We start from the raw sequence: 26,387 nt of genomic DNA on the forward strand, positions 1-26,387 counted from the left end.
AGCCGGCTCTGCACTGTCAGAGTGATGGGATTCTCTCTCTCCCTCTCTCCTTGTTCCTCGCCAGCTTGTGTGCTCTGTTGCTCTCTCTGGGGTCAGGCCTGAGAGTCTGCATTTTTAATCTCCCAGATGACACCACTGCTGCTAGATCATACACCCAGTTTGATTTTTGTGGGAAGAAATTAATTCTGAAACGCCAGTGTTTTGACACTTAGGCTGTGAGTCTTATTTAAATGTCTTACTCATGTTATGTATCTGATGAAGTTTCAGTGAGAAACCTAGCTGTACAGAGTCACTCAGGCATCTACATCAGTGAAAAATCTAGCATCTTGTAGTTGAACTATCTAAAGGATGGGAAATGTGAGGGTTGGTAATTTGAGCCCTGGCAATTAAGTACTTTGACCTCAAGATGTCCCGTGTCACTTTTAATCATATTTGGTTAGTTAGAACTCATCCTGTGAGCATGCCTAAGCTCAAGGAAGCAGAGAATTATAATCTTTCTATACCCAGAAGTAGAGCAGAATAACATATTAGTGAATCATAGTAACTTGTCATGTTGAGAGCCTGTGCATGGGATTGTATCATGTGAATATACTAGTTATTCACAAGTTTCAGAGGAAATACATTTGCCTTCAGGCTTTAGATACATGCTATTTACAAGAGAGTTTGGAGTGATTTTTCTTTCTCCTCGTAGGATAAGCTAATAATTCTTATGGACCGATAGAGTTTTGGAGCCAAAAAGAATTGTAGAAGTTATTTCCAACCCTCTTACTTGTAGAGGCATAAAAAGAAGAGTAATCACCTTTCTTTCCAGAAAAGGAATATTAAGTCTAGAATTCAGTTGTTTTGGCTTATACTTCATGAATTTTTTATGGCACCACTGCCCATTTCTTAGTCTAAATAAATGGCAAATGATGGATGGATCATCCAGAGAGCAGTTTTTCCATATCCACGGGGAACACACATGATCTTACAAAGAATTTTGGCCCCCTTTTAGTTTTAGAACAGTTGAATTAAAATGGAACTTAGATGCTGAATAACTAAAATTTCCAGGCTCTTCTAGTGGTTCTGAGGCACAATTTTTTTTTATTGGAGGATATCCTAGAAAATTTAAGGATATATGGTTTTAAACCCACACAAATACAGATAATGGCATCAGAAGACACATGATCACGTTCCAAATTTGGCAGGTCATTGAGTCCACTTACTGTAAGAATTTCCATTAATTCTAAAAATGACAGGATAAATAATAGATGATGTCAGTAGCCAGAACAAACACCAAGCTGTCTTTGAATTATTTCCTCAAACAGAAATGCCCTTAGAAAGGAAGAAAGTCACATGATACATTTTGCTGGGAACACGGAAGTGTTAGTTCTAGAAAACATTTCATAGTTGCTTTGTCAAGTTTTGATTTGTAACCCTTCCTTCCAATTCCTGAATCCCAGCCCACTGCTTTCAGCGTTTGTTGTGCTTCTCTTTCTCCTTAATATGCTGAGTTGGAAAAGCAAGCAATCATTAAGGAAAGGGAGCTTGCGGCCAGGCAGACTTGGGCTTGAAGCCCAGCACCTCCCTTTGTCAGCTGTGTGGCCTCAGGTAAAACACTGAATCTCTCTGATCGCTGGCTTTCTAATCTTACAATAAAGAGCATAATATCTACTCTGCAGGGTAGTTATGACGATTATAAACAAGATATGCAAAGCATCTAGAAGAAGGTCTAGCTCGTTACTTGGGTTGTTTAAATGTTGGGTATTATTGTAATGCCATGTGAACTGGGCTCTCAGCCTGAGAACCTTAGCTGTGACATCCCGCCCTGCCACGACAAAACCTTTGATCTCTTGGTGTCATGCTTTCATGATCTTCCAAACAGACCTCCCTGTTACTACACTTCTCCAGTGCACTTTTGTCGTGCAGAAACCTGGCTTTGCCGTAGAAACCTAGACATTGCCATATCTACTTACGTTTTAAGAAAATCCAGAAATCTGTTTATGTGACGTTTCCTCCTTTTTGGCCCTATCGAGTAAAACAAATCTGTGAACCAGTACAAACACGTGTTTGGCCCATGGGCTACTAGTTTGTGACCTCCTATTAACCTTAATTCAATATTCTTCCAAGGAGATTCCTCACCATATCTGTTTGACAATTACCTGGTATGAATAGGGAAAAAAAGGAGAGTTCCAGCCATCAGTCCAGATGGTTTAACCCCACAGACCACTGAGTCAGGGTTTGAATATTTGGCCCAATAAAAAATTGAAAGCTTTTCACATGATTCTGTGCCCTCTAACGTTTAACACCATAGACTGGTTGAAGGTACTACCCTTTGAAAGAAACCATAAGGCAGATTCTGGGAGACACAGGGACAGGATAGTGTGGCTCCCAGAGGGATCATTACTATGTGAAGTGATACGTGCATCCACCTAAGCTTTACATTTTTGACCACATATCTATTTTGTCTCTTGTAACTGAAAAAGAACGCTAGGGCATGTCTGAGACATTGAGTCCCTAACCAATTTCATTAATTCACTGAAGACCACATGGTTGAATTTTCTAACCACTTAGTGGGTTTCTGTCAAATTGGATTAGCCTATGTTCAAGTACAAAGCTGAAGGTTCTTTGGCTTGGAGTTCATTTAATGATGTGAGTATTTGTTTTTGCTCTACAAGCTTATGTTGAAAACTCTCCTCCCTGGTGAGCTCTGGGCTACCTGTTATGGATCTTTAGTGCCTGTTGTTAACAACTCTTGGATAAGGCCATTCCCTAATTTTACTTATATAATGGAACTCATCCATCACATTTTACAGAGACTTTTTGATATGGTCAGTGCTAAGCAATGTTCAAAAAATAAATTCCTGTTCCAAATCTGTGTTTAATTTGAAAGCAATTACATTTGGCTGTGTTCTACAGTCAATACTGAACATGTTGTCTTGCAGGTGATTGTGTTTTATTAGTGATTTCTGACTCTAAACCAAAAAAATGCTTTTTCATTTCTCTTCCAGGTTTCAGTTAGTGTTAGTGCTTTTGTCAATAGTAAATGTTCGATAAATGCTATTAAATAAAAAACAATACTTTCACCTATCAAATTTTCAGCTTTTATTATGTACCAGGTTCTTTGTCAAGCTCTTTACATTTTTTTTAACATTTATTCATTTTTGAGAGACAGAGACAGAGCACGAGCAGCAGAGGGGCAGAGAGAGAGGGAGACACAGAATCTGCAGTAGGCTCTAGGCTCTGAGGTGTCAGCACAGAGCCTGATGAGGGGCTCGAACCCATGAACAGTGAGATCATGACCTTAGCTGAAGTTGGACACTTAACTGACTGAGCCACCCAGGCATCCAGGATGTCAAACCCTTTATAATAGATTATTTTATAATGAGAATTCCTAGTTCATCCTCACCAAAAACTTGTGAAATAAATATTATTGTCTTTTTATATATGATAAAACAGAGGCTAGAAGGATGATAAATAATCAAGCCATGATTCAAAATTTTGTTTCCTCATCCCCAAACCTGTACAAAAGGCTGATTTATATAAACTGTCTTAAGGAAAGTTTCAAATAATTTCTGCTTCTGCCTAATGTCTGATAACTATTTTAGTCACCTGTTTCTACCATAGTGCCGCTTACCAAATTATTTCAAAACTCATCAACTTAAAATGAACATTATTGTTCACTCATGGGTCAGTGGCTTGTCTGAGGTTGGATCTGACTACAGGATGGGTTAATGTCTATTCCATGTTTCTTATGCTGGGGGTCATGCTAAGGAATGGCAGCTTTCTAGGGCATAGTTTCCTCACGGTTGGTGGCAGGAACGGAAGAGAAATGAACAATGGCTCTTGAGCACTTGGGATAGGGCAAGACACATTGTGGGCTCTACCCACATTCTATATGACCAATATCATCAGCAGTGTCATGGAACGTACACGGATGTGAAGTTCAAGAGTGTGAATACTGCAAGAGGGGAAGGTATATAAGGAATTACAGCAATGATTAGATATATCAGAACAACTGTTTTCTTTCTCACTGTCAAAGACATGGGATTGGATTCTAATGAGCACAGCATTAAAATCACTGTACTTATCTACAAAGTATAACAGGATTTTATTCTGTGACTCTTATTAAAGTTATTCTAGGGGCGCCTGGGTGGCTCAGTCGGTTAAGCGTCCGACTTCAGCTCAGTTCACGATCTCGCGGTTCGTGAGTTCGAGCCCCGCGTCGGGCTCTGGGCTGATGGCTCAGAGCCTGGAGCCTGCTTCCGATTCTGTGTCTCCCTCTCTCTCTGCCCCTCCCCCGTTCATGCTCTGTCTCTCTGTGTCTCAAAAATAAATAAACGTTAAAAAAAATGAAAAAAAAGTTATTCTATCATTTTATGGTGTTTTTACCACAGAAAACTTATTTATAAAAATGTGGAGAGTTGTATTATTAGAGACACAGTCTCAGTCTATGCCATGATTACTGTTTAAAGATGATTATGACAATGTGAATGATAATGGCCAACTAAACTTGACAGAGAAAGTAATTGAAGGTTCAATCATTATGGAAGATATTATATATACATGAGAAATAGGAGATTTGTGTATTAAAAAGGCATTTTATTAAAAGCTCTTTTGATGTTTTAGTTTGGTGAAGCTAGGATTTATAATCCTCTTGTTCTCAGTAGAATCATATTTTTGCAATGCGTACAGCTCTACTCAGACATTGTCAGTGTTTTTTTAATGTTTGTTTATTTTGAGAGAGAGAGAGAGAGAGAGAGAGAGAGAGAGAGAGAGAGAGTGTGTGTGTGTGTGTGTGTGTGTGTGAGTTGGCAAGGGCCAGAGAGAGAGGGAGAGAGATCATCCCAAGTAGGTTCTGCAGCACAGAGTCCAATCAGGGCTCGATCCCATGAACTTTGAGATCATGACCTGAGCCAGAATCGTGAGTCAGACACTTAACTGACTGGGCCACCCAAGTACACCAGTGATTTTGAACATAGAGTCACTGATAGTCCCCTTAATGCAGATTTTTGAGGAAACAAAATGTCAATAAGAATATCTTCATCTACTTTTTTATTCTTCTTTGCAAACTATGACTTCCCCTCATGCCTACTCAGTGGTGTTGCTAAACCAGTTCTCCAAAAAACAAACAAACAAACAAACAAACAAACAAAAAAGGTTTTGATTTGTCGTGTTTGCTAATTTGTAACATAAATATTGCCACCATGGTCCCTTTCAATTTGCCAGTGGCTTGAGAACCAACTCACATAATGCTGCTATTAGCCAGCTCACCTGAACCTCTTCCAATATAAATAATATATAAATAATACTACTTGTCCCATTGAAGTTCCTTATCTCTTTTATTTTCTTGTAATTTTTCTTTCATATTGACTGAATTTGTTCTCATATACCATCAAAACATTGCATGATGGAGGCGCCTGGATGGCTCAGTTGGTTAAGTGTCGGACTTCAGCTCAGGTCATGATCTCGTGGTTCCTGGGTTTGAGCCCCACGTCGGGCTCTGTGCTGCCAGCTCACAGCCTGGAGCCTGCCTCGGATTCTGTGTCTCCCTCTGTATCTGCCTCTCCCCCACACGTGCTCTCTATCTCTCTGAAAATAAATAAACATTTTGAAAAAACATTGTGTCCTGTGTAAGTGTGAAGATCATTATGAAAATACTGTGCTTGAAGCCTCAAAACAGGCCTCTGTGTTTCTCTTTTTTTGTTTTTAATGTTGATTTATTTATTGTGAGAGAGAGTGTGAGTGGGGGAGGAGCAGAGAGAGAGAGAGAATCCCAAGCTGACAGTGCAGGGTCCATTGCGGGCTTGATCCCATGAACCGTGAGATCATGACTTGAGCTGAAACCAAGAGTCAGACTCTTAATCACTGGAGCCACCCCAGCGCCTCAGGTCCCTGTGTTTTTGATGTACTTACCAATTACGTATTCTACGTTAGAAAGACACATAGAATTACATGATTTGGTAGCGTGCTGTCTGTTACATGTTCCTGGTTTAAGAAAGCAGCTCATGTTTTCTTTGAACTTGAATAGTCAAGGTATCAGTGAACCAAAGAACGTACCACCTTTTCTGTCTGCCAGTTCCGTCTGAAACGGGCTATGTGAAATCCGGATCAGTAACTGTGGATTACACTGGGGAATGTAGTCAATATGATAGCCATCTGTGCTGCCTTGCCTCTCTTATTTGAATGGACATGGATTCGAATGGGGAAAAAATAGCCCCCCTTGCTAGGTGTTGAGCAAATTAGTTAAACTAGGTGAAGGGTACCCTGAAAGTGTCTCCCTGTGCCGGCATCTTTCCACAGTTGAGTGATGACCTCATACTCTGTGTACTGTCCCTCTCTCCTCTTTACATGACTATTTCCTTGCACAGAAACAAGAAAGCTCTGTTGCTTCTATCTTAGATATATTAGAGTCCTTGAAGAATGTCTAGCAGTAACCACATAACGCTTGTTTTCTCTAATTCACTAATTCATTTATTACTCACCAGCGGCAGGCTATATGCCCTCTTCTATGCTAGGAAAGATGCAAAAGTGAATTAAATCTTTTCAAAACCCAGAATCTAATCAGGAAAACACAAATGTGACCAATACCTGCATGTCTGTACTATCAGGAGGAAAGTGATGAGCACATGATCAGTATTTTAGGTCCAGATCAAGTAAAACAGAGACTTCCTCACTGGGGGGTGCTGGGAGCCATGGAAGCCTTTCTAGAAAGAGTAGCATTAATAGTGGGTAAGATGTTACCATATGGAGGTTGAGAAAGGGTGAGATAGTCTTCCATAGTAGAAAGAGTTGGAGAGTTGGGGGAATAGAGATGATACACAAAGATATCCTGCTTACTCAGTTTCCCAGGAGCTTAAAACGGGAAAAGAAGAGACATAGAACAAAAACGTAGCCTTGATAAAAAGGCTTCTGGTACCAAGGTGGTTTGGGAATGAACTTCACTGAGAGCGGATCGTTGAGTAGGGGCATATTATGGGAAAGGGATCTTGCTAAAGAAATATCACCCAGGGGTTACCCCCTTCTCCTACGGCCAGTCACATGTGTAGATGGATGGATGGAATGTTTGCACCCTTCTGACCAGTCCTTCTGGAAGCTGGGTGACCTCCAAAAGAAATGACAACTGATCCTGACAAAAACAAGGTAAAGGGAATAAACCCACAAAATGAAGGCTGCCCCTTCCCACCAAGGCCTCAGTGATATGTCAGGGGAATTTGAGATCCAAGCCAGTTTGGAAATTAACTTAAAAAGGTGCTGGAAAACTTTGCCACCTCACTGCAGAACAACAAAGCGGTTGCCCTGTTGACTTTTGTTTCTCGTCTCTGATCCTGCTTAGAACTGAGGAGGATCTTTAATCAGCTCCAACAGGTTGCCAACTTGTTTATTCCCATACGAAGGCAGTTAAGAGCTAATAAAAGTTAGCTAAAACATTAGGTACCATTCAAATATTTTTTTCTCTCTTTCTTAACTATACAAATCCCGTAGAAAATAAGATTCTCATGTCTTAATTGTGATACCGAAAGTGTCTTTTCTTCTCGGCATGCTTGAGATAGCAAAGTAATTTTCAAACTGAATGTGATTGTCTCAGACAGTCATGATTCAAATATTTAATCTAAAGAGAAAATTCCCAGAGTGCTTCTCTCATCATTTCTCAGTTCTGTGGAGAATAAAAGCCTCAACTTTATGTGATCTGATATTATTTCCATTATTGGTATTATGCTGTAGGCAAATATCCTTCAAGAAGCAAAGTCTACTTCCCTTGTGCTTAGCACGTTACACATCACAAAGGCCCAATCTGGCCTTTACAATATGAGCTGCTGCTACCTTGTAATCTGTGGAGAATTTAATAACAATAATTTCACTTTATGCAGTGCTGCCTTTAAGATTTAATAGTAGATTCTTCACACATTCCAAGTATCTTTTATCCTTTCAAGTCCTTTTTTTATTCATGGATCAAATTTCCTATAGGCTAGTTGTTTTAACAAAGTGCTATCAGGTGGCTAATGTAGGAGTGGGTGAGAATCTATAGATTGATTACCTCGGGAATTGAATGAAAGAAACTTACTTAGCAACCCACCGGAGGCGTTTTGAGCTTTCTCATTACCATAATGAAGAAAAGGTCATGGGTTAACTCTGTTCTCTAAATGGCTGGCATTTTCACGCATCCCAAATAAATAAATGTTACCTCTCAGGCAATTTTTTTTTTTTTTTTCCAACTGTAGGCTTCCGACCACCTACGTAGAAGTCTCCTGGTGGGAATAAGAATGCAGATTCCTGGGGTACTCCTCATCCCTGATGAGTCAGAATTTCTGGGGATAGCGAACCAATAATTCACACTCAGAAGAAAAGAACTCGTGTGATTCTTCAGCACACGAAAGATGGGGACTCACTGCTGGGTTTGGTAGTTTTACTACTGAATTTTATCCCCACAAATAGTTGTGTATTAGCCTCCCCAGGTTTGTAGGTAAGGGTAATAAGGATGGGCGTGGCTTATGTGTATGGTTCTCACACTGTGTCCTGCTGCATCCTTGAACACTAACTATATTGATTCCACAGAGCTTTGCAGGATGTTTTAAAATTGGGGGAAAGATACAGCGATGCTCAACATCTCTTGAATAGTGAGCCGGTGCCTAGCTTAAGGTAGTTCGCTCTCAAATTCTGTATCATTTGTACTTTCTGCAACATTTTTAAAAATTTTTTTTATTTTTTATATTTTTTAATATTTTATTTATTTTTGAGACAGAGCATGAGCATGAGCAGGGGAGGGGCAGAGAGAGAGAGGGAGACACAGAATCCGAAGCAACCTCCAGGCTCTGAGCTGTCGGCACAGAGCCCGACGCGGGGCTCGAACCCACGAACCGTGAGATCATGACCTGAACCGAAGTCGGACGCTTAACCGACTGAGCCACCCAGGCGCCCCTGCGACATATTTTTGAGGATATTTTGTCTTTGTATAGCTGAGTTTCCAGGAGTTGCTATGATCCAAAGCATGTCCCAAGAAATAAGAGTGGTGGTGTCTCGGGGCGCCTGGGTGGCTCAGTTGGTAAGAGCACCTGACTTCGGCTCGGGTCATGATGTCACGGTTCATGAGTTCAAGCCCTGCAGCCAGCTCTGTGCTGACAGCTCAAAGCCTAGAGCCTGCTTCAGATTCTGTGTCTCCCTTTCTCTCTCTGCTCTTCCCCTGCTCACATTCTGTCTCTCTCTCTCTCTCTCTCAAAAATAAACATTAAAAAAAAAAATTAAAAGAAAAAAGAGTGGTGGTGTCTAGTCTGATTCTGATGTCTGAGAAGTTGTGCTTCAGTATAATATTTTGTCATATATACATTTTTAATACAGTAATAATATTTTGTCATATATACATTTTTATATGTATGTTCTATATTTATAATATTGGATATATTTTAATATAATATTTACATATTCCATTTAATATTATATATTATCTATAAATATTATAAATTTAAATACATCTTATATTTTTATATTTTAATTTTATTTTTTTTAACATTCACTTATTACTGAGAGACAGAGAGATACAGAGCATGAGCATGGGAGGGGCAAAGAGAGGAGGAGACACAGAATCCGAAGCAGGCTCCCAGGCTCTGAGCTGTCAGCACAGAGCCTGATGCGGGGCTTGAACTCACAAACTGGGAGATCATGACCTGAGCCGAAGTCAGACGCCCAACCGACTGAGCCACCCGGGCGCCCTGTATATTTTTATATTTTAAGTCTATTTCTTATTTAGATAAAAAATATATAAGTATTGTATATATATGTTTAAATATGTAAATATGTGAAATATGTATATACTATTATGTGGGAAATATATCTTTTATAATATTTAATCTTTCAGGTTATGCGTATTATATTTTCAAATGGCTGCTAAGCTGTTAGGACATAAATATCTATGAAGTGGTTGTACTAACCACTTAATAGCTGGAAAGTTGGGCCTGGCATGCCCCGTGAAGAAACCACAGAGACGCTGTGGATACCATGTGACCTGATGAGGTTCCGGAACCTCTGATTTATTTTTTATTTATTTATTTATTTTTTCAACGTTTTATTTATTTTTGGGACAGAGAGAGACAGAGCATGAACGGGGGAGGGGCAGAGAGAGAGGGAGACACAGAATCGGAAACAGGCTCCAGGCTCTGAGCCATCAGCCCAGAGCCTGACGTGGGGCTCGAACTCACGGACCGCGAGATCGTGACCTGGGTGAAGTCGGACGCTTAACCGACTGCACCACCCAGGCGCCCCAAGGGGAACCTCTGATTTAAAGCATGCGTTTGTGGAAATAAAATACAAACCCAAGTCTGCCTGTCTCTACGTGCCCTGTGTCTTCTATGTGCTTCTCACATCATAACCTCATAAGAGATTTTCCGAGTACATGTGTGCATGTGAGCCAGCTCTTATGGGACAGGATTCTCAGGTCTGAGTCATTAGCGTAAGAGTCCCTCTCCTAGACAAACGGTCAAAGGGAACTGGACAGCATGTAACCTTGATTCCACTCTGACTTTGCTACTAGCTAGCTGTGTGACTTAGGCTGGGTCACTCAACTTCTCTGAATTTCTAGGTTTTAGTTCAGTCTACCACAGCTAATAACAGAGATAAGAAGGAAAGGAGGAATAAATACTACAGAGCCTTCGCCTGGCAGGTAGTCTTCCAAGTGCTTTGTGTCCTTATTCTATTTAAATTGTTTGTTTGTTTGTTTGTTTGTTTGAGAGAGAGAGAGAGAGATTGAGAGCAGGAGCCAGGGAGGGGCAGAGAGAAAGGGGTACAGAGGATCCAAAGCAAGTTCTACACTGACAGCAGCAAGCCCAGTGTGTGCCTTGAACTCATGAATCATGAGATCATGACCTGAGCCGAAGTCAGACTCTCAACTGACTGAGCCAGCCAGCTGTCTTCTATTTAATCTTTAAATATCCCCGAGTTAGGTTATTATCCCTATTGAACAGATATGCAAACTGAGATACTGGGAGGTGAAGGGAGAGGCTTTTCAACCCCAGAACTTGCATTCTTAATCACTGTCTACAAGAGTGATAAATAAATTGAGTTAAATTCTATTCCAGGCTTTAAAATAAGAAAGTAAAATCAAGTGCCTCATTCATATTTAGATCTTGGGAGACTTACATCAAATGGAGTATTATCAAATATTAACCTACATCCAGGATCTGGAAGAGACCATCCAGACCAACTGTTGACCCCTCAAGACAAGCTATGTCCCACTGAATCTCCAGAGACCTGTCATTGAGGCAGGGGGAGGCAATGGATTGAAATAAAGCGCACAACCAGGGCTGGATGTAACCTCATGGAAGTCTAGGCAAGTAGGCCTAGAAGAAATCTGAACCTGGGACCAGGCAGTTGCTGCTTCGTACTTCCCATCTGCCCTTAGTCTTGCCATCACAGCCTTTCTTTATGTACCAGGATGGATATAGAAAGAGAGCTGCTCTTTTACACAGGAAAATCCTCTGACTCAAGGAAAATAGAAAAGGGATTAGCAGCACGCAGAGTGTAAGAAGTCAGAGAAGAACGTGAGAAATCGGCAATATGTTGACATGAATCATAGAATGACATTTCAGCTTGACGAGGAGACCCAGGAGATCATGTTCAAGCATTTCCTTAAGGCAGTGAGATACCATCTTATTCAAATGTTTGCTCTTGCCTGGAAAATACTCTTATAGCTAGAAATTTAAAAAACAAAACAAGGAAACAGGCCTCAGTAAAAAGTGTTGTGTTTACCCGATGATAGCTTTTGAATATTTTTAATGAAGATTCTGGAAAGCCAAAGGTATCCCATTAGAAATTTGTGCAATATTTTGTGTGCATGGGGTGGGGGTGGGGGGCTGGAGGTAAAAAGGGTGAGTCAGAAGATGCACTGAGGATAATTGATCATGAAATGTACATTCTTAGAGACAAAGATGGGAAACACTGTCAAGAAAGAGCAGCTTGCTAAGTTACATACTGGGCTCTACCAACCAACTAAAAATCTGCTTAGAATTTTTCTAGAAGGAATGGCTGGCTGCTTAGTTGCTGTTCCTTACCAACAGTTTCTCTGGGACCTTACCACCTGCATATAGATCAAGTTTGTCTAATTAAGAAGCAAAAATATTTAAAGTGCTAGAAGAATGGGTAGCCTACCAAAATAAAATTAAGCTTGGTTTGGGGCTCTTGGGGGCCTCAGTCGGTTAAGCAACTGACTCTTGGTTTCAGCTCAGGTCATGATCTCAAGGTTCAGGAGCTTGAGCTCTGCATGGGGCTCCATGCAGTGCGGAGCCTGCTTGGGATTCTCTCTCTCTCCCTGTCTCTCTACCCTTCTCTGGATCAAGCTCATGTGCTCTCTCTCTCTCTCAAAATAAATAAATAAACTTAAAAAAAGTAAGTTTCGGGGCGCCTGGGTGGCGCAGTCGGTTGAGCGTCCGACTTCAGCCAGGTCACGATCTCGCGGCCCGTGAGTTCGAGCCCCGCGTCGGGCTCTGGGCTGATGGCTCAGAGCCTGGAGCGTGTTTCCGATTCTGTGTCTCCCTCTCTCTCTGCCCCTCCCCCGTTCATGCTCTGTCTCTCTCTGTCCCAAAAATAAATAAACGTTGAAAAAAAAAAACCAGTAAGTTTCGCATGTAGATATTAAGCAGGGGATACTGCTTACCTGTCATTTTCCTTCTCTGAATCCAGAATCCCCACTACTCTACTCACAGGGGAACCTCCCAGCATAAATATCTCCAAGTGATAGTACTCGAAAGGATTCTTTATTATTTTTATGAAGTCAGCAGAAGAGTTGGTTGCAAATTATCACTAACATTTGTTGAACCTCTATTGTCTGACCATCATTATACACAGTACTTGGTATACATTTTATTTAACTGCTAAAGCTGTGGTTAGAGGTTTCAAGCCACAAAGTAACTACCCAAGTTTAGAATTTCTAACTAGAATTGTTCCATAGTCCTAAATAATGAGCTATACTGGTTTCCCAGTTGTTTCCCTTACATGATATAGAGACATATATATAGGTTTTATATAAACTTTATTAAAACACATAATATATGTATGTATTTATTATATATTCATGGTTTATTGCATTATATATTATAATTATATTTTATTTAATTATATAAATTACTGTACATACATTTTATATATAAATATGTATAAACAACACATGTTAAAATATTCAGATAATATGTAAATATTAAAATATATACATATATTTAAGTAAATAAGCACACAAAACACATACAAAAACATCAGACACACAAAATAATTACAAAACAATTACAATATTCCTAATGAGCACTGATGGAAAAATCCTCAACAAAATAACAGCAAACCAAATTCATCAATATATTAAAAGAGTCATACACTGTGATCAAATGGGAATTATTCCAGGGAAGCAAGAATGATTCAACATCTGGAAATCAATGAAATACATCACATGAATGAAATGAAAGAAGAAAATCATATTATCATCTCAGTAGAGGCAGAAAAAGCATTTGACAAAAGTCAACATCCATTTATGATAAAAAACTCTCAACAAAGTGGGTATAAAAGGAGTGTACCTCAACATAATAAAGGCCATATATGACATGCTAACAGCCAACATCGTTCTCAACAGTTAAAAGCTGAAAGCTTTGTGTATAAGATCAAGAACCAGACACGGATGCCCACCTGTATCTGACATAGTATCAGAAGTCTTAGCCACAGCAATAGCACACAGCAATAAGGCAGGAAAAAGAAATTAAAAGCACCAAAATTTGAAAGGAATAAATAAAACCATCACTATATTCAGATGACATAATTTTATATACAAAACATTATAAAGACTCCACCAGAAAAAAAAACAACTAGAACTAATAAATGAATTTCGTGAATTTGCAAGGAACACAACATAAAGAAACAAATGCAGTTTTATTCATTAACAATCAAGTATCAGAGAAACTAACAAAAAATCCCATTTACGATTCTATCAAAAAGAATAAAATATCTAAAAATAAATTTAACCAAAAAGGGAAGAGACCTATATGTGGAAAACTCTAAGACACTGATGAAAGAAATTGAACTAGTTAATTGATTGGAAGAATTAATGTTGTTAAAATGTCTGTATTACCCAAAGAAATCTATGGATTCACTACAGTCCCTATCAAAACTCTAGTGGGACTTTCACAGAAATGGAAAAAACAATAATAAAATTTGTACAGAATAACCAAAGGTCTCAAAACTATTTCTCTCACTGAGGAAGAACAAAGTTGGAGGCATCACACTCCCTGATTAAAACCATACTACAAATTTACAGTAATCAAAACAGTATAGTATTGGCATAAAAACAGACAGATAAGTCAATGGAAAAGAATAGAAATCCCAGAGGTAAAGCGATGCATATATCGAAATTTATATATTATGACAAAGAAAGCAAGAATATACAATGGGGAGAAGACAGTTTCTTCAATATATGGTGTAGGGAAAATTGCATAGCCACATGCAAAAAAATAAAACTGGACCACTATTATATACCATACACACAAATTAACTCAAAATGGATTAAAGACTTAAATATAAGACCAGTAACTTAAAACTCCTAGAAGAAAACACAGGTGGTAAGCTCCTTTATAGGGATCTTAGTTTTATGTTTTCGGGTGTGACTAGAGAAGCAAAAAAAAAAAAAAAAAAAAAGCAAATATACAAAAAGGCAGCATACTTAGTGAGAGAAGATATTTGCAAATCATATATCCAATAAGGAGCTAATATCCAAAATATGAAAAGAACTAATCCAACTCGATAACAAGCAAAAATGGAGAAGAGCACACCCTCTTGCACTGTTGGGGATGGTATAAACAGCTACTATGGAAGACAGTATGGAATTTCCTCAAAAAAATCAAAAATCTACCATATGGACAAGCAATTCCACTCCAAGAACTTATCCTATGAAAACAAAAATACCAATTTGAAAAGATATATGCACTCCCTTGTTCATTGTGGCGTTATTTACAATAGTCAAGATATGGAAGTGACCAAAGTGCCCACCAAGAGAGGAATGGATAAGGAAGACGTGATATGTATGAAATAATACTACTACTCATACATAAAAAAGAATGAAATCTTGCCAAGGGCAACCACTTGGATGGACCTTGAGAGTATTATGCTAAATGAAATAAGGCGGACAGAAAAAGACAAATACTGCACAGTTTCACTTACATGTAGAATCTCAAAACGGAACAAATGAACAAACTTGGGGAAACGTTTGGCCAGTAGGACCACAGTTTGCTGATTCTTACCCTAAAATCACTAGCTTTGATGTGTGTGTGTGTGTGTGTGTGTGTGTGTGTGAGTGTGAAGGGCCTTACATTTTGTTCACAGTATATTAGCAGTAGTCCGTCAAGATGTGCCTTTTGAAAGGGTCCCTTTTGAGGTAGCCACTGCCGTCCTTCTCCGCAACATTGAGATTCCTTCTCTGTAGCTCCCTTTACTTGGAATGGCAGGCTAGAAGATTTTCACATGGGCGGTGGTGTGGCATTATGGAAAGGGCACCGAAGTCAGGAAACCTGGGCTCTGTCGTGATGCTCTCATTTGCTAACTCCGTGGTGTTCACTCCTCACAGCTTGTACATCCCCTGTCTATAAAACAGACATACTCACAGTGCTATTGGGAAGCTAAAAGTATGAAAAACAGAATAATTTTTATGCCAGCCTATACTTCTTGTATCGTCTAGAACAAGTTATTAACTTCTCTAGATCTCACAGTCATTGCGTAGAAGGTGGGATCACATACCCTGGAAGAATCAAAGAGATAATCTATGTACAGTATTCACTATAGAGCTTTGTACGTAGAAAGTCCATACCAACTAGTATTTCTATTTTTCCATATACTTGTGGTGATAGACTGCTTCACGAATTCCAAACCATAGTGCAGATTTAGACACAGTATAAGTCTAATTTTTTTCTTATTGGTATACTGTGATTGTCTTTTACCATCACATGTATTTGACTTCTTGAATAACAGCGTATTCTATCACAACACATGTGCCTTTGAACTAGCAATTGGGGGAATGGAAACCATTTGCCAGCTACTTACAACTTCTCTTCCTAATTTTATTCCTTGGATGCATTTGAGAGGCTAGAGGAAGGGAAATTTAGGCTGTCTTTTTTTCTGAGCTGTTATTTAACTTTGGCTCCTAAAGCACCAGTGAATTTTAGAGGATTTCCATCTTGCTACTGTTCCGAAATATTTCAACCCAAGCTTCTTTATGACCCTTGTTTTCTTCCTTCTCTCTTCTACCCCCCAAAACCTCTGAAAGCAATTTTTAAAACTCAACGTGAAATCTAAGAATGAATTACTGCAATCCCCCAACAGCCACAGGGATCATGTTCCTGCATGAAAAGTATAATGGTTGGAAAAACTGTAGTAGAAAAGATCAAGGACTCATATAAAATAGAGGGTAAGGGGAAAGCAATAGGAACAGGTTTTGATAATTTTAAAACACAATTCATAAAAGTTCTAGAAGGCTTTGCTTCTGAAACAACCTGGATTTCTGATGTTAAAACCTTCTTAAAAGGCATGCCAACCTGCTTGTTCTTTATAAGGGACTGATACATTTTTTTTCTTTTGGGAAACTTCTCCTGAATCATTCTCAATGTACTCAAGAAATGTGTTTAATGTCATAAAATTTGAGGTAGTATCTCCCACAGTCTGTTATCTAGACTATACCTTCTCTTTGAGGCATTTGAAAAATGAAATCAGGCTTTATTGTCTTCAAAATCCTTTGTGCTTGTTTTTTTTTTCTTTGTTTCCACCAGCAAAATCTGTTCTAATTGCCATAATTTTCCATCAAATATCACGGTACTTAAGTGCTCATTTTTCTGGACATGATATTCTTTTAGAAATGGTGTTGCAGAAATAAATACCCCGTCTCTGTTCTGCTTCTGTATATTCATATTTCCCGCCCATACAGACAAGAGGAGGGGTAAACAGTAATGATTCTTTAGTTTGTCAACGTATCTGTTTTACTTGGATATGCTGTGTTTTTAGAATCTGACCTGGCATTTTAGATTTTCACACATTAACAAATCTTGATCAGGGATCAGGAAACTTAAACTGTAAAGGGCCAGAGAGTAAATGTTGTAAGGCTTTGAGGGCCATGTATCTCAGTCACAAATACTTAATTGTCATTGTAGGGAGAAAGCAGCCACTGGCAATATGTAAAGAAGAGTGTAGCTGTGTTCCAGTAAAACTTTACTTGCAAAGGCAGGTGAGGGGTTGGATTTGGCTCTCTGGTCCTAGTTAATGTTTATTATTTATTTTTTGAGAGAGAGCGGGGGAAGGGAAGAGAGAGGGGGAGATTGTGGATCTGAAGAGGGCTCTGCACTGGCAGCAGAAATAGGGATGCAGGGCTTAAACTCACAAACCTGAGATCACAACCGGAGGTGAAGTTGGACGCTTATTCGACTCAGCCATCCAAACTCCCCAGTTTGTGGAATCTTGATTTCAATTCTCATCTTCTCTTGAGTGCAGGATGGGCAAGCGAGACCAGAAGATCAGCATCATAAGAATCCAGAGTCAAACAACAACTGTTCTTTTGAGACACAAAACGAGCTATAAATTAGCTACAGCCCCACTACCTCCTGTGAAACTCCCAGCCCAGTCGGCCTGATTCATCAGCGATACTTCTCTGGCCTCTAGGATTTGGAGTCTGTGACAGGTTTAAGGGATATAAACTCAATCACTCACAGGCAAACATATTGGTATATATATATAGCATGCATTATTTTCAAACTCTGGAGAGCCAGACTATGGATGGCAAGACTGCAGTGAAAAAGCAATTTATACATATTCAGTTAGCGATTCAATTGGCTTTGTTTGATAGAGCATTACTTGAGAAGCTGTGGATATAATCTCTGCTTTAGAAGAGCTGAGACTCCAATGTTCTACACAAATTTGGAAAAACAAAATGTCAAGTATTGCGTTATATACGATAAGAGCTAGGTGCTGTTCTCATCTGAATATTTTACACCACTGTGTGGAATCGAATGACAGGACAGGGTTCCTCAAAGTCTGGCTCCTGAACTAGTTGCATCAGAGGGAAAGTAGGAGGGAAGTATACTTATAACTTGGTAGGAACTGCTGATTCTTAGGCCTGCCACAGATTTCCCCCATCAGCCTCTCAGGATCTGCATATTTAAAAGGCCCCAGTGTGTTTCTTATGTGGGGAGGAATTTGCAAAACTGCAATAAGATCAGTACAGACATAGTACTTCCTGTTTGTTTATTGGATGTGATTTAAATCCCCTTTTAGCAGAAAAGCAGCGGGGTGCCTCTTCAGAACAGAGTCAATTACATGTAAGAACATTTATTCCAGGCACAATTAAGCACTGATGAAAGGTTGCTAATCTGTGGCAAAAGGAGTTTTGTGCCGGGTCTTCTAATAACTATCTGTGTGGCCTTGAACCAGCCACTTAACCTCTCTGGCCTCAGTGTTCTGCCCGAAGGGCAGAAAGGAGAGCATTGCCAAATGACCACTGAGACCCCTTCTAGCTGGCACATTGACTTTAAAATTCTATAGATTTCTTTTTCTGGAGCATGTGGGGCCTGTCATATCTTGCTAGTGAGTTAGAAGAAAATCATTCCCTCTTATTAGATGGCTCACCTTTATTGCAGAAGAACGGGGCTTCTCACCCTTGGAGGCAAATGGACATTGCATGGGAGCTTTTAAATCCTGATGTCCAGGCTGTGTTCAGATCGTCTAAATCCAAATCTCTGGATATGGGACCCTGGCATCAGTATTTTTTCTAAGTTTATTTATTTATTCTGAGAGAGAGAGAGAGAGAACGAGAGAGAGAATGCAAGTGGGGAGGCTCAGAGAGAAAGAGAGAGAGTGAGTTTCCCAAGCAGGCTCCACGCTATCAGAACGAGCCCAGAGCCTGATGCAGGGCTCAAACTCATAAACCATGAGATTACAACCTGAGCCCATATCAAGAGTTGGCTGCTTAACCCCCTGGAGCACCCAGGCGCCCCAATCAGTATTTCTTATTAAAGCTCCCCAGGTAGTTCTCACGTGCAACCTAAGTTACTGAACGTGTAGCCCAAAAGTTACTTGATCTTGAGAGTGACCTGCGTAGCTTGTTAGAAGTATGGGCTCTCGGGCCCTTGTCTTCAACATTCTAACATTCTCATGCATTGACGAGCCTGCCATAGGTCCTGGGAATGTGTGTTTTCAATAAGCAAGCTAGGTGAATGTTGTGATCTGGCAAATTTGGCAAAACACCCCCCAGAGATTTGCTTTAGTACATCAATCAGAGTTCAGTGTGGGGGCGGGATTACCAAGAGTCTTAAGGAATAAGGGCTGTAGAATAGGAATAAGGAGACGCGCTTGAGGGAGAAGCTGGAGAAGTGAGGGTCTGAAGGAATAAGAAGGTGCAAAAAGAAGCCTCTAACCAGCCCTCCCGAAGCTCTGGTGAAGTAGGAGCTTGCGTGGAAATGTGGGAAGGCAGGTGTCCTAGCCCCTGGCGGAGAAGCCCATGGAAGGCTGTTGTCCCAGAGTCTAATGTTGGCCCTGAGGTCGCTGGGGATCTGCAGGGTCAGCAGCGGGGGGAGAGTAAGGAAAACCACGAGTCCACGTCTTTCCTCGGCCAGCTGTAGCTGTGACACACTTCAGAATCGCAGGCTTGTGTTGCGCTCAAGTCTGACTCAGTCACAAACCGAAGGATCTAGAAAACCCAGCTCCTCGTTAGCCAAATTGACCCAGTAATAAACCAGGACACTTAGAAAATGGCCTCGTTGTCCTCTTAAAACTGTGCGTTTTCACAACTGGGGTTACTCCTCTCTTCTCAGTCCTTAAATGGTACCCACTATAGTAGAGTCCACTCCACCAATGTGTTGTTCTCCTGTGTGGGAATGGTCCTTTATTCCAGGCTCTGGTTTTTCACTTTTCACTCGTCTCCTGCCTGCCTTATGAAGCTCACCGAAATCTTTTGGTCCGTATTTGGACAGGCAAGAAGTCTGTAGTCTGCTTTCATAAGTCCTCTCTGTTCTGTAAGGGTCACGCTGTCAAGATGGACATGCTTACAGGCGTCTCCTTGTTTCTTTACTGAAGACACGTCCATCCTCTTTGGCCATGTATAGGTGATCCCCACCTTATGGTTCTCTGCTCCACGCAAGCCCAGAATGCGACTGGTGTGGCATGAGCCTTGTAGGAATAATTCGTACTTGGCGGTTTGAAATTTTCTTGATGCTTTAATGGAGGGGTGTTTCTGAACTAGGTTTATGGATAAGCACATTGTTTGTATTCATAGCCCACAGTTTGCTGCATAATCTGCCTTTTCATGCAACAGTGGCTTCAGGGAGGTAGGGAACAATAGAAGGAAAACTCTAAATGTTCAGGAAAAGGTGATGGCAAGAAAAATCCAGGCTAAGGCAGAGAGTGGGGGAAGAAAGCCAGTGGGGAAGGAAGGAGAGAAAGCATCTTTATCATTAGCAAGGCAGCACAACATTTCCATCACATAATGTCTTACCATATGTGATGAATTTCGCCAGTAGTATCCGTAAGATTTGCTTTATTCCAAGTGTGGACTGAGAAAGGGAAAGTTCTATTACAGTTCCAGAATTTATCAGTGGCCTGAGCAGTAGGAAATGGGGTTTCTAGACAAAACCCAGCACCTAATGCATGTGACTTGGAGCAAAGTGTTTCTGAACTTCGGGCCTCTGCTTTCTCATCGTTAACTATGGTCCTTGGACTGGATTAGTGATGGCGTATTAACAGCCCATAGGCTACGTATGTATTTACTGATATTCCAGTTAGGGCCTTTCCCCCCACTTTTTAAAAAAAAGACTAAACTCCAGATTTTTTCAGATGTCATTTGTTTTTCTTCTAACGTCCTTTCTTTATCTCATGATCCAATCTAGGGTACCACTGTGCATGTAGTACAAGGTGTTTTTTAAATTGAATTGTCAGTTCTTGAAAAGTAAAATATTTTACTTAAGAAATCTGGATTTCACACATCCTTTGAAAGCTCAGGGGTTCTAATGACTAGAGTCCTGTGTGCATCACTTCATAAGCTTGCTTATAGCAGTGAAAAGCAACCGAGTCACCAATGACTGCCCTTTTGGATAGATGTGTGCACCTCACTTTGCCACATGGTCCTCTCCTCTCTCTACTTCCACCCAGACAATAGGACTAGGTGACAAGCCATTAGCTCGCCTGGCACTTCCCGTGGTAGTGTGGTTGGTCAAGTGACTATGGATCATTCATTGTACAAATACCTCTGTGAACAGTGAGAAACTACAAGGAAACCCAAGAAGACATCATGTTCCAAAGAAAAAACAATGGGCAATAACAAATTTGAGAAAACCAAGATACGTTGAAATAAACAACCCACTTCATTCATTTCCATGAGCTTCCTGGCCTCCGTAGGTATTTTGGGTTGAAACCCTGGGCAAGAGCAGCTTTTCCATTTCCTTCCATTTTGGCCTTTTGACGAAGTGGTGTTGTGCTTAGTACACAGTAATGATTATTATTACCATCATTATGTTATTATCATCCCACTTTGCTGACTCCCAACAGTAGCCTCATAAAAAAAAACCCTGATCCCAGAATGCTTTGCAGTTATGCAAAGATTTGTGCATGGTGAAGACTATTAGGGGGAAGTAGCTTGTGGAATTGATTAAGCATACTTTATATAACTCGAGGGAAAAATTAGGACTACATAAGCAAAAGTTAGACAGATGTTATTCCAATACAATGAAGGCCTTTCTTATTTTCAGAGATACAAAGTAACTGAATAGGCTGCTTGTCAGGTGATCAGCACCCTGTCCCTTAGGTTGTTCAAGCAAAGACTAGATGATTGTCTGTCAGGGATGCTGTAGGTCTCTTGTCCAGATATGTAGCCATGAGGTAGTGTATTTAAATTTTTACTTAAATTTATTTATTTATTTATTTATTTTTCAACGTTTATTTATTTTTGGGACAGAGAGAGACAGAGCATGAACGGGGGAGGAGCAGAGAGAGAGGGAGACACAGAATTGGAAACAGGCTCCAGGCTCTGAGCCATCAGCCCAGAGCCTGACGCAGGGCTCGAACTCACGGACTGCGAGATCGTGACCTGGCTGAAGTTGGACGCTCAACTGACTGCGCCACCCAGGCGCCCCTTAAATTTAAATGAAATGTATAAAACAGCTCCTGAGTCACACGATCCACATTTCAAGTGCTAATAGCAATAACCACTAGTGGCTAGTGGCCCTTTCACTGGATAGCACAGACAGAGAACATTTCCGTTATCACAGAAAGTTCTGGTGAACAGCACATTGTAGAGGGGTGTCCTGCTCTGGAGTTCTGAATCTGATTACCTGGAAAGGTCAATCCAGGAAGATGGAACAAATGTAAAGAAGGGACAGAGATACTGAGTATACTGAGTGATACGGAGCTTACTCACCCATGGACTCCTGGATTTCAGACTCACGCATTGTCCACACAAAGCGCTGGTGCTGAGCCTCAGTTTCCCCAGCTCAATAACTAAAACTTGCCTCAGAGTGTAATTATGAGTATAAATGGATAAAATTCAGGCTCAGCACCTGGGAGAAAGTGGGACATCACCCACTTGCTCGGTTCTTTCTTAAGCTGAAGGGAAGGAATTATGTAGAGCCAGCCATCTCCAATAGAGTAAAGCCTCCCTCTTGTGTCAGCTTCCCCCCAAAAAACCAGTAGCTACCATCGGAGAACATATAACCGTGTACCCGGCTTTAAGGTAAACTCCTTGCATACAATATCTCATTTAATTCCTGCCACCGTCCTGGGAGTTAAGTACTCACACTGTCCTCATATTGAGGAAACTGAAGTTTACAGAGCGTGATCTACCCACAGTTATAAAGGGTATGGATACAGAATTCAAACGCAGATTCTTTTGACTCAGAATAATTCTAACTTCTAACAGTTAATATATATAGATTACTACCTATGACAGAGACTGTGCCAAGAACATTAATACATCATGCCATTTAATTCCTATAGCTGTTTTGTAGGTGAAAAATTTTTGAATATTCAAATGCCTTGTTTTTAACCATTCTTACACAAAACAGACACAACTTTTTGGACCCAGGTCTCTCTAATACTAGGTATTTGCTACTTGCCCAGCCTAGCCTCCTTGTTTATAAGATAGATGAGCAGAATCTTTAAGGGTGATGTCCCTGTGGCCTTTGTCATACAAAGATGAAGATAACAGGGTGGCTGCGTGGCTTAGTCAGTTACGTGTCTGATTTCGGCTCAGTTCGTGATCTTGCAGCTTGTGCGTTCAAGTCCTGCAAACTCACAACTGGTGAGTTCCAGCCCCACATCAGGCTCTCTGATGTCAGTGCAGACCCTGTTTCAGATTCTCTGTCTCCCTCTCTCTGCACCCCTCCCCAGTTAGTGCTCTCTGTCTCTCTCAAAAATAAATAAACATTTTTAAAAAATACCAATATTTCTCTCCCCTTCCCAATGATACTATAAGCCTTTAGTAAACAAGAATTATATCTGTAACATTTGTTTCTTCTTTTTCTCTCAGAACTGTACACAACACACAAGGATTAAACAAGCATTTGCCTAATTATATGGAGCTAAATCTCCTAAAAGGACATACTGACCAAGAAATGTTTCTTATTTAGCAACTTACTTCAGTGAAAACGTACCCATTTTCATGAAACACAACATACTCTCATTATGTATATATTCATTATCACTTGAGTGATTGATAGATGGGTCTTGTCAAGATGGAAAGATCTTCTTTTCTCAGAGAGATAACTGGGACCATAGAGGACACAAAAAGCATTAGGTTGATATAGGACCCATCGGTAATTTTTTTTTGTTTTATTTTATTGTTGCTTAATTCCTTAAAAAGCTATGACATTTGTTTGTTTGTTTGTTTAAGACAATTTTCACTCCTTCTATTGTAAAAGATCTCCCCGACCCTGGTCAGTTTCTCAGCAATTTTCTCTGCTGAGCCAGTCGGTTAGAAAACTCCAATGAGCTCAACAATTGGTTAAGCAAATGTTTCTGAAGAGGCTGAGGCAGAGGAAGAGAGTGGCTGTTAGCAATTACACGCTTTCCAAGCTTTCTGATTCATTGTTGTGCAAAAAAAAAAAAAAAAAAAAAAAAAAAAAAATTAAAGGTGGAATGACCAGGCATTTTTGTGTCCCTGCTCGAGATTTTAATGTTCCTTGGGTTTTGTGGATTTCCGTTTCTATTTGTTCTGGTTCCCAAGGAATTCTGAGGAAGATGTTCCATTTTACTTTAGATTTTTGAATCTTGGAAATTGGAGAGAGGATTTTTCTTTGAGAGATGACAGAATGATATCAGATTATGAAAAGTCTTCAAATATTACAGGCAAGTGCTTAGATTTACTTTACATGTTGCTTTATGTGCTTTGTTGCTGTTTTTACAAAAGTATTATAGATTTATTAAATAGACTGTCTTATCAGCAGTTTGTTTGGGTGATATTTGCAGGGAGCCAGCATTCAACAAAGCTGTTTATTCTTACCATGGCAATAAATCTGGAAGTCGAAGATACCTGTATCCAATCCTATGCCCAGAATTATTAACAGATGTATTTTCAGACATTTTTCTATACTTATGTGAGCTCTCTGTGTACATAATTTTGGCTTGTTTTTTTAAAATAGAATCGGGGCGCCTGGGTGGCGCAGTCGGTTAAGCGTCCGACTTCAGCCAGGTCACGATCTCGCGGTCCGTGAGTTCGAGCCCCGCGTCGGGCTCTGGGCTGATGGCTCAGAGCCTGGAGCCTGTTTCCGATTCTGTGTCTCCCTCTCTCTCTGCCCCTCCCCCGTTCATGCTCTGTCTCTCTCTGTCCCAAAAAATAAATTAACGTTGAAAAAAAAATTAAAAAAAATAAATAAATAAAATAGAATCATTCTAGTTCTATATCTTTTTATTTTTTTATTTTAGAGTGAGAGAGTGCACACAAGCAGGAGAGGGGCCTAGGGAGAGGTCGAGAGTGCGGTAGGGGGAGGGCAGAGAGAGAGGGAGAGAGAGCTAGTGAGGGAGGGGCAGAGAGAGAGAGGGAAGGAGAGAATCTTAAGCAGGCTCCACACTCAACACTGAGCCCCGTACAGGGCTCTATCCCAAGACCCTGGGACCATGACCTGAGCTGAAATTAAGAGTTGGGTGCTCGACCAAATGAGCCACCCAGGTGCCCCTTGTTCTATATCTTAATTATCCTTACTTTTGTATCCTGGATATTGTTACATGTTTTCTTATTGAGCTAATAATAATATTCATAATTAAAATTCCAGACACAGCCGATAATTATTAAGGACATGCCATATATCAGGTTCTATACTCTTATATTTACATTAATCATCTCATTAACATTCCAATCCACCTGAGGCATTATCCCAGTTTTATCATTATCTCCATTTTATAGGAAGGGCCCTTGGAGCTTAGACAGGTCCAGTAATTTGCTCAAGGATACATAGCTGATAGCTGATGGACCCTCTCAAACACTATAAAATATGGCTTCACTTCCTAAATGGTTGAATATTAATCACCTGGGTGTCTTGTTATTCACCTACAACTTCTATGACCCAGTCCCCGTTGAGACTGCCCCATCCCCACCCCCTGTCCCTAGACAACTCTCTGTCTCCATCACTGCGCTACCCATAGTCCTCAGCTACACGTGCTGCTGATGAATGAATGCTGCCCACCCCTCTTTTTATAGCCTTTGGAATTATAGCCCCTGTGGCCCAAGTTAGTGATATTGTTATGGTTCTTGGATACAGTTGTAGAAAACTCACCACAGCATCATGGAATAGACAATAATCCTTGCACGACTGTTAAAGCTCTTGGCACCCATCGAGTGATCTGATTGATTTTCTGTTTCCAGACCTAAATCTACCTTTAATTCAGCCTAAGGCAGAAGTTGCTTTAACATATGGAATTAATTGGGTATTCTCTTCTCTTGTGGGTATGGCCACTCCACCACTAAAATATAACTGGGTCTTGCCACTTTAACAGAAAGTCTTTTTCTTGCGTGAATTGGGTTGACAGCATAAACTTGGTGTCCAGTGCACAATTTCCTACTCTTGAACCAGACACATATCACTTATAAGACGCTTCTCCTGGGGTGCCTGGGTGGCTCAGTCAGTTGAGCGTTCGGCTCAGGTCATGATCTCACAGCTCATGAGTTCGAGCCCCGCGTCGGGCTCTGTGCTGACAGCTCGGAGCCTGGAGCCTGCTTTGGATTCTGTGTCTCCCTCTCTCTCTCTGCCCCTAACCGACTTACGTTCTGTCTCTATCTCTCTCAAAAATAAATAAACATTAAAAAAAATTTTTTAATAAAAAAAATAAAAATAAAAAATAAGACTCTTCTCCTGAAGATACTTCCTTTTTTGATTTAAGTAGACTTCACGCCCAGTGCAGAGCCCATCATGGTGTCTGAACTCATG

The 26,387-nt window shown here is 40.4% G+C and overlaps 1 protein-coding gene across 3 annotated transcripts in view; it reads left to right on the forward strand.

Moving 5' to 3' along the window:
* TAFA1 (TAFA chemokine like family member 1) overlaps nucleotides 1–26,387 on the forward strand; it is a 513,047-nt gene that overhangs the window by 315,503 nt on the left and 171,157 nt on the right. The gene's annotated exons all lie outside the window — the stretch shown is intronic.

The sequence above is a fragment of the Leopardus geoffroyi genome, chromosome A2 (genome assembly GCF_018350155.1).
Source record: "Leopardus geoffroyi isolate Oge1 chromosome A2, O.geoffroyi_Oge1_pat1.0, whole genome shotgun sequence".
Taxonomy (NCBI): Eukaryota; Metazoa; Chordata; class Mammalia; order Carnivora; family Felidae; genus Leopardus; species Leopardus geoffroyi.